Source organism: Ostrinia furnacalis, unplaced genomic scaffold (assembly GCF_004193835.3).
Source record: "Ostrinia furnacalis isolate ACB-3 unplaced genomic scaffold, ASM419383v2 OfSCF0078, whole genome shotgun sequence".
NCBI lineage: Eukaryota > Metazoa > Arthropoda > Insecta > Lepidoptera > Crambidae > Ostrinia > Ostrinia furnacalis.
The window spans coordinates 184,101-193,949 of NW_021130317.1; positions in this window are offsets into that span (position 1 = coordinate 184,101).

Here is a 9,849-nt window from a genome sequence, read left to right on the forward strand (position 1 = left end):
GGCGGAAACTCATCGAGTTTGGGTTCGTTGGATTTGTCTTTTCGAGCACTTTAATGCTAGATGATGTCCAGGGTCCTGATGATTTTTGGCTTTTTAGTGCTGTTAGTAATTAAAAGCGTGTTTTTAGCCTTTTAAACTATTCTTATTTGACATTAAGGGCATATTTCACAATCGCTTAGTAAGGGCCTGTTTCGCCACTTCTGGATAAGTTGTGGATAGCCTGTCTGACGGATCATTTGACACATTCTTATGGAAAATAAGTGCTAGCTGGATTGATCCAACACTTAGATGAATGGTAATACTCCTCTTCAAAAAAGGTGACAAAACCTTGTTGAAGACTTATAGACCCATTTCGCTTCTGAGCCATGTCTACAAGCTGTTTTCGATAGTCATTATGAATTGTCACGCTAGCAGGCTCGACGACTTTCAGCCCCCTGAACAAGCCGGTTTCCGAAAAGGCTTTAGTACCATATACCATAATAATATACGCAACGGCAGATTATACGGAAGATCAAGGAGTATAATCAGCCACTTTGCGTTTGTGAACTATGAGAAAGCCTTCAATTCGTTTGAAACATGGGCAGTGCTTCAGTCTCTTCAACTGTGCCAAATTAACTATTGATACATTAAAGTGTTGAAAGGCTTGTACAAACACGCCACAGTGACAGTCCGTTTTAAGATCAGTGTGCCTACCATGAGTTTACGTTAGGTGAGCTCGCTAGCGAATACGTCAAAAAGTTCTATGAAAATTTTATTTCTTGAAAGTAGCCGCTAAGGGCGCTGCACAATATGTCATACATTTAAATGTCATTTTTTTACGCAGTCGCTAGAGAGCACACCTAACGTAAACTCATGGTAGGCACACAGGACCCGAAACCTATCCAGTTGCACCGAGGGGTGAGACAGGGAGACGTCATCACCACCGCCCTGGAAGATGTTTTCAAGCTTCTGGGCTGGAGCGGATTCAACATAAATATCAACGGCGAGTACATCACCCAGACAGCAGACGATATCGTAGTCATGGCTGAGATCGTGGAAGATCTAGGCACAATGCTCGATGGCCTCAATAGTCTCTCAACAAGTGGGTCTCAAAATGAACATGGACAAGATTTAAAAATGATGTCTAAAGACCGTGTTGCACCCACTCCTCTAAAAGTTGGAGACTCTACACTCGAGGTTGTTGACAATATACCTGAGACAAACAGTCCAGTTAGGTAGGTCCAACTTCGAAAAAAAGGTCAATCATCGACTCCAGCTCAGCTGGGCAGCCTTTGGGAAGCTTTACGATATTTTCACGCGGCTTCTCCGTCGTGTCGCCACTCCGCTTTAAATCCACTTTGAATCCGCTTTGAATCCGCTTGCAATTCGCAAGGGTGGCAAGGGCCTTAAAAGTCAGAGGCCCACTGATGTTCAAGTACCGTAGCCGAGTCCTAAAGCCGCCGTACGCGTTCGCCACGAAAAGAGTGAGCAAGACAGCAATATTTCACTCACAAGTTTCATGCCTTGTTTATAACGACTAGTCATAACGCCCAGTTAATAAAACATCGAAACATTACAAATAATATAACATATAAAAGACAAAATTAAAATTAAAACTAAATGTATTTTGTCGAGAACACTGAGAATATTCCCGGGAGCGTTCTCGGTTCTCGAGAATATTCTCACTGGGAATATTGCCGGGAACGAGAACTTTCTCAGCGGCACATCTCTAACCACGAATGTCCATCTCTCTGAGCATAGAGGAAGTACCGGTGTAGCGAGGCCTTGACCCGATTTCCGCCTATGCCCAGTTTGTCCACGGTTGCAGACCCATCTTTTGACCACGGGGGACACATAGGTACCTACACTAACCCTCTGCTTGAAACATTTTAAAAGTATGTAAGTTTTTTATATGTACCTACTCTATCAATTTTACTTTGATGGTAGCGAATACATCAAAGGATCTTTATTTGTATTTTTTATTAAAAATACACAAAATACATAACATTTTAAATAAAACAGAATGGGTATTATGTTTTTATCCTCAAAAAGCAATTATGCTCAGACAGGCTTCGCATAAAAGTACAAAAGAATCCATAACGGTTCGCCCTCTGTTTTTGCGGGTTTAAAAAAGATAAAATGTAGAGTTCTCTTACATAATATTAATTTGTGTATTTTTTAAAATGATAAGCTTTTGTAGGCTATTTTCAGATTGAAATTTTAATTCCCGCCTTCCCATTTCATCAGACCACTTACCACTAGGCTAATATTCGCGTGAAAATCTACAGGGTGTTAGGTAAATGGGTATATGAGCCGACACTAGCCCATGTTAACATGGGCATATAAATGGTATAGTGAAGTCAGAAATTTGATATCATCATTTTATTGTTTTTAATTTTCATACAAAATAAATTTAATAAAATCCGATTTGTATGAAAATTAAAATAATTAAAATAAAGATATCAATTTTCNTATGTAATGGAATCTAAGAATCTGAATTACACGCACTTCTAATTCTTATATCATCATGAAACTTGGCAATTATAGATTAGAAGATGACAATACAATATTATGGTACCATCGAGCTGGTCTGATGATGGGACTGGAAGATGGCCATAGAAACTCCTGAACGAAACGGCGGAATCGCATCGAGTTTGGGTTCATTGGATTTGTCTTTCCGAGCATAATTATTAAAAGCGTGTTTTTAGTTTTTAAGTATATTTTTTTTAAGTGACCCCTATGAAAACAAAATTCCTAAAAGTGTTACCATAGGGGTCACTTAAAAATTAGCGATTGATGGTGAAAACGGGCATATGTACCGTACCTACAACTAACTTTATTTCTATTTTATTTTGATGGTAGCAAATACATCAAAGGATTTATAGTAGTATTTTTTATTGAAAATACATAACATTTTAAATAAAACAGAATGGGTATTATGTTTTTATCCTCAAAAAGCAATTATGCTCAGACAGGCTTCGCATAAAAGTACAAAAGAATCCTTAACGGTTCGCCCTCTGTTTTTGCGGGTTTAAAAAAGATAAAAATGTAGAGTTCTATTACATAATATTAATTTGTGTATTTTATAAAAAGATAAGCTTTTGTAGGGTATTTTCAGTTATGAAATTTTAATTCCCACCTTTCCATTAATTTCATCTAATCACTTGCCACTAGCTGTGCCCGCGACTTGTGTACGCGTGAAAATCCCAACTAATATTATAAATGCGAAAGTAACTCTGTCTGTCTGTCTGTCTGTCTGTCTGTTACGCTTTCCCGCTTAAACCTCGCAACCGATTTTGATGAAATTTGGCATAGAGATAGTTTGAGTCCCGGGAAAGAACATAGGATAGTTTTTATCCCGGTTTTTGAAACAGGGACGCGCGCGATAAAGTTTTTCTGTGACAGACAAAATGCCACGCGGGCGAAGCCGCGGGCGGAAAGCTAGTAGTTTAATATTTCTCATTTTGCAACATTATTCATACTGCTCCGCCCCTTTTGGCAATAGGGTGATGTTAGCCTTCCTCGATAAATGGGCTATCGAACATAAAAATATTTTTTCAAATTGAACTAGTAGTTCCTGAGATTAGCGCGTTCAAGCAAACTCTTCAGCTTTATAATAATAGTTTAAAAAGAAGTAAGATTACCATTGTTTGGAGGAGATCGCTTCCTAGTAGAGATAAGACCGTCTAAACTCTAAATTGTACCGTTTCGATGTTGTATTTTGCCTTTGCCTTTGCCTAATAACTTTAAAACAGTAGATAACTATATTTATAACCTGTGTTTTTGTATGGAGTTCGACAGACTTTAGGCGTTTGCAGTGTGGTACCCCCCCCCCGGATTTTGGGGCTACCTACAGATTCGAATATGAAAGACAATCAAAGACAGAAGACAGAAAGACAATCCCCCCCCCCCCAATGACCTAAGATTTGCCATGCAGATGTGCCAGTAAGTACTAACCCATCAAAAACAATACTTGTCAAAAAAACCAAGTCTCGCAACTCAGTTGTTCTACGGTAAAAAGTTGTGAGATCCATGCAATGATATTATATAGAAACAAAATATCATTGGATCCATGTAATACCAAGTCCAGGCCAGGAAATCTTTAATTAACGTTTTACATAAATTATTGACTTGGCCATCGCACTAAATAATTTAATTTACACGTGTTTTCATGCGATGGCCAAGTCAATATATTTATGTAAAACGTTAATTAAAGATTTCCTGTCTGCGCGACTTGTGTCACCCCCTGATGCTTGGCACCCGGGGCGGACCGCCCCCACCGCCCCCCCCTTACGCCGCTACTGGGCGTTTGTTAAGGTTGTAGATTCAATTTACCATCCGCATGCTCTCAACTAAACACAGGAAGTGACGTGTGAAGTAAAAACCACTTCTGCAACGTTGCATTGCATGACAGCGATTAGCGGAGGTCACGGTGGCGGTACTGTGCTAGTGGCGCTAATCATCCTGCGTCGTACTCCAAGGGACAGGGTTGATTTCAAATACGTTTAAAAGTAGTTAAACTGCCACAGGTTTAAAATTTATTTACGAATCTGAAAATTGTTAATGAAATATAAATGACTGGAAAAGTGTTAATCAAAATGTCAAATAATAAAAATAAGCACTATCATTAAAATTACAAATAATAAAAAAAATAAGCACTATCGTTACGGGGTTTGGATACTATAGTGATGCGCCTATGCGCTTACCTGCCGGGATTTTGTACATGTACATCTTTTCAAATTTGCCTATCTAGAGACAGAACATGTCCTGAATTTATATGTCACATTCCGTAGAAGTCACTGGCTAACTAAACGCACTTTAAATGTCTTAAAGGAGGTTCTCATTAATTATATTACTTTTTATTTATCTTAACTTTGGAGTTAAACTCTCTTTATCCCGGTTTGTAATAGAATCTAATTAGGTAGGGGCCTACTTTTATAATTGTTAAAAAATAAATAAAATATGTTTCCGAGCTAGGGTAAGTTAATTTACACAAAATTTATTACAGCTTATTTGATACAACAAAAAGAGGATGAAAAACAATTTAAAGCTGACCTAGCAACGGTGGTACAGAGAAAAATTCTTTATTATTCAGCCATTTGTAAAATGTAATATTTCTGCAAAAAATAATGCTTGTTCATCGCTTTTTTGCACATCAAACGACTTCTCGCGGTCTCGCTCGATTCTCCGGTCGTTGCCCTATTTACTGAAGTATATAATGACGTAATCAACCGAATACTATAGGGTCGTTGAGGTGGTATTGGTCTTCAGTCAGCTCTTTTAATTAAGTGAGCTGAAATAGCAGAGGAATGGTTGTTGTAAAGTAATTTTGATTCGAATAAAAATACTTAATTTGAATTGACCTAAGACGATCAGGAGCTCATGAAAAAGAAATTATTAAGCAATCAGAACTCTTGAGCAATCTTTTGGTAAATGAAAGTTTTAATCGGGAAATTAATTAGGTAGATAGGCACAAAGACTACAGTGTGCTTGCTATCAATTTAATCTTTAGGTTTATGTTTTAGTCTAGTTTGTAACTGTGCCAAAGGAATCAATGTTTTGATATTTGTCACTAATTATTGGGTCAGATACCTCAGAGGTTACATTTTTTTTCTCGGTAAGTAGTTACTAAGTACTGTGAGACTATTAATCCTCTCGAAAATATTTTCGTTCTTATTACTTTAGCCATTTGACATTTTCAGAAGGTGTTCACTGAAAGGGTCATTCGATCTCTCTAACAGATATTAGACAACCGAGGCGTTAAATCCTATGTCCGCTAGACGCAAATAAATTAGATAAGCCTCTGTAATCCTTCCTTTCAGTATACAAAGTGTTAATGACTGAAGCTCATTGTGCTCATGTCTTTTTATAGTTTATTCCCATGCTCGGTCGATAGATGTGTATTCGGTGATTCCCCTCCGTTGAGTCACGTGACAGCGCTTTTGTTTAAAAGTGCACTGTTTAAATAAAAACTGTCGTTTAAAAAAAAACCATTTATGTTATTTTTTACAAGACAATTCCTCCTGATGCTTACATACCTAATAGGATTTCAGTTTCAGTTAACAACTAAAACTACATTAAACCTGAAATAGTACCTAGGCATTTAGTAGAAATTTACACGTATTATTTTCGCTCTACTTTTGTCCAGTATCCGTGCAAGTTATGTAACAAAAAATTTTGCCCTGTCACGTGACAGCGCTTTTGTTTAAAAGTGCACTGTTTAAATAAAAACTGTCGTTTAAAAAAAAACCATTTATGTTATTTTTTACAAGACAATTCCTCCTGATACTTACATACCTAATAGGATTTCAGTTTCAGTTAACAACTAAAACTACATTAAACCTGAAATAGTACCTAGGCATTTAGTAGAAATTTACACGTATTATTTTCGCTCTACTTTTGTCCAGTATCCGTGCAAGTTATGTAACAAAAAATTTTGCCCAGTAAAAAGTTTCAAAACTAATAAATTACGATCCTTAAATTATAAGGAAAAGAAATAAATTTAATCAATGTACTAATTACAGTAGTGACGATGATGTAACAAGAAAGTACAATTACATACATCTTTTTTTGTACAGCTAACCGCACCTGAATATACTTTTGTGGCAAAACCACCCTTATTGCAACGACATAAGATGCTACATTATTTTAATGTGATATCGTCCATGCATCAGTATATGAACAATTACTATGCTAATAAAAGTGTGGTAATAATTAAAGCCATTCGTGCGAATCCAGGAAATATTACGTATAGATTGATTGAGTAGAACATCGTGCACTATAGCGTGATGAGATTAATGTACAGCAGTTAACAGCAATACAAGACTTAAAAATGTAGTTTTTGCAACAATTAACGTTAATCTCCACTATACGGCAGAAGGAACACCCCAGGTTTTTAGTGGGTTCGAGTCCCACCACTCCCACATAACCTGCCGTCGTCCCCCGGCGGTAGGTATGGATAGGCCATTTTCCTGGGATAAAAAAATGGAAATAAAATTATTTGGCCGCTGCGATACAAGCTTAGTGCAGAAGCCACTGAAAATGTTTTGTCTGTACTATTAGGTACTTCTCAGAAATAAAGCTATTATTTATTATTATTTAAAATATTTGAATTTTTAAGAGCGTCAACTTCAACCGTAAATAATTTTATTGTAATTTTGAAACGCACACTATCCCTTTGACTATGACGAAGTAGGTTCTAAACCAGAATAGATACACGCGGATATGAACCTAATCGAAGGACAGCTTTATAAGGAAAGAGCCAGTTTCCATTATCTATTGTTTTTCTCGGAAACTCCAGTACCTAGTTAATACTTTTAAATGGTCATTGCATAAACGTACCAGTTGATTTTTTTTGTTTTTTTTTTTAAACCACTGTTTCTATAATAAATTGGTTTTCAACTTGTAATTGTAATTGTAAGCGCTTATTAGTTAGCGCCACTATGTGCCACTGTGGTGACGCCGCTGAAGCGGTAAGAAACTATCGCATTTGCCTTTACCATAATGATGGCGCCATCACACTGTAGAGTAGGGTCCTGCTGCTACTCAATCGCCAGTAGTAACAACTGTTACGTTAGTCCTCACTGACAACTATAAACGATCATAATAATACCTACTTAAGTTACTGCTGTTTTATAATGTTACGGAAACAATGTTTGCGATTTACGACTTCACACTTATATCTACATAGAAAATGTGTTCCATCCTTTACGACAGTAAAGACATAACTTAAACAGGTAATCGTTTCCGTATGACTTTACTAATTTTGTTAGATAGGATCTGATTTTCTATTTTTATTGTTTAGGTTTTAAAAAGCTGTTGATCCGGCTCGAAGGACCAGGTTTGTATTTAAAAGGGTAAAGAAATTTGAAGTTCAAAACAGTGACGTTACAAACATACGCATTTGGGCCTGAGTAAATATACTTTTTTGATGTTATTTACCTACTTCAAATTGTCCTTGTTGCCCTTAGGGCATTAATAATATTATGTTGTTGTCGTTTATTCGGAGTCAGTCATGCGCATTTAAAATAAGTACCTATCCATCTGCTTGGGAAATGACCCGGAAAAATGTCCTACCTTAGTTAAAGTAATCAAGAGGAAACGATCCATAGCGAAGTATTTATACGAGTACCAGAGTGATAGAGACAGTCGTTATTTTGAGGTAGGCAGTTAGGTATAATTAATTTCAAACGACTGATTTTCATGTGTAAAAAAATACAGTCAACCAGATAGGCTTGTTTCTGTATTTAATCTTCCGTATGCACGCACCAACACAAGTTGAAGGTGATTAGATTGTCATTGCTATTTCAACAACATCATTTCAGCCTTAAGACGTCCATTGCTGAACATAGGCCTCCCCCAATGATTCTTTGACCGGTGATTTATCAGGCCTACATTGCGAGATGCGGCAATGTTGGTCCTGCCATGGAGCGCTAAAGAGTTTTCCCGCTTATTTTATGACTGCTACCTATTTTTTAGCCACATAAATGGACTACTACGACATTAATATGGACTAGACACTAAGTGGACTGACGATCTGGTGAAGGTCGCGGTAAGAACCTGGATGCGAGCAACGCAGGACCGGTCGTTATGGAAATCCTTGGGGAGGCCTTTGTCCAGCAGTGGACGTCATTTGGCTAAAACAACAAAATGGAAAACCCATTTATAAGACGATAGTGAATGAAACCAAATTGAACTAGAATTAATCAACGTTGACGTCAACGATACCAAGCATCTTAAATTCTATGATAACTCCAAATGTCAACAACCATAACTTAATTAATCGTGAATAATCAAGAACCCTAAACACAATCCACGTCCGATTCTCGATTGTTCAACATCGATAACGTTTAAACCGATTGTTTACTCAAGTGATTCACAAATCGATGCTTGCCTTGCTTGAGTCAAGAGGTCAAGTTCAATAAGACAGGTATTTAATAATTTAAAGAAACCTTCAGCCGTGATCGATTTGAAGTAAAATCAGTAAACTTGATGCAAAAGGCAAAGAAAGAAAGTCCGATCCGATTGCACTTGTTTCAAGCAATTTCAGAAGATAATCAGATTTAATTAACAGTTCCTACACAGATTTACCTACATTAAAATCTTAGAAATCTAGGAATGGTAAGCTTATCTCTATAAAAGAGATCTCCTCCAAGTCCTCCAACCGACCACGGTGACAATATAGTTTAAGAATATAGAGAGAATCACGGAGTAGATGAGATAGTTTGATTCAGGAAAAAATAAAGGAAGATTCCTGGTTTTTGGAAGGGAGACACTCGCGCGATTACGACATTCTGTGACAACAGAAATGTGGTTGAAGCTGCGGGAAAAAGCTAGTCTCCTTTAAACTAATAGAGCTACTTACAAAGAAATCTGTATATTTATAGACCCAAAAAGAGGTATGCACAATCATTATAATAACGCATTCCTCCATTATTAGTGAGATGCCAGATGCCATAAATGTGGCACATATGTGGGGGCAAACCTGATTACCTGACACACCTACGTTTTTAATTTGTCGGTAGGAAAAATTTACAGCACATAGCCTCAAAATAGCCACTATTAACTGCAGAAGGAAGATTGTAATGGAGTGCTGTGAAGCCATAAGTAGTTTATCAGACAGATAAAGTCCCTGTCAGAGATTTTAATAGGAGCTAGTGAACTTGTAATTGGCCCTAATTGTACTAATGAATAGTTCTAACCTTGATAGCAATTTTTCCTATACCTACACCTACCTATCTACGCGTTAAAAATCTTTGTCTCCAATCTTTGACACAAAAGTAATGAATAATTTGACTTGAAAACGTCATATTATAGGGTGCGCAAAAAATATACCATGTTACTTCAAATCAACTTTATTAAGGTCTTCAA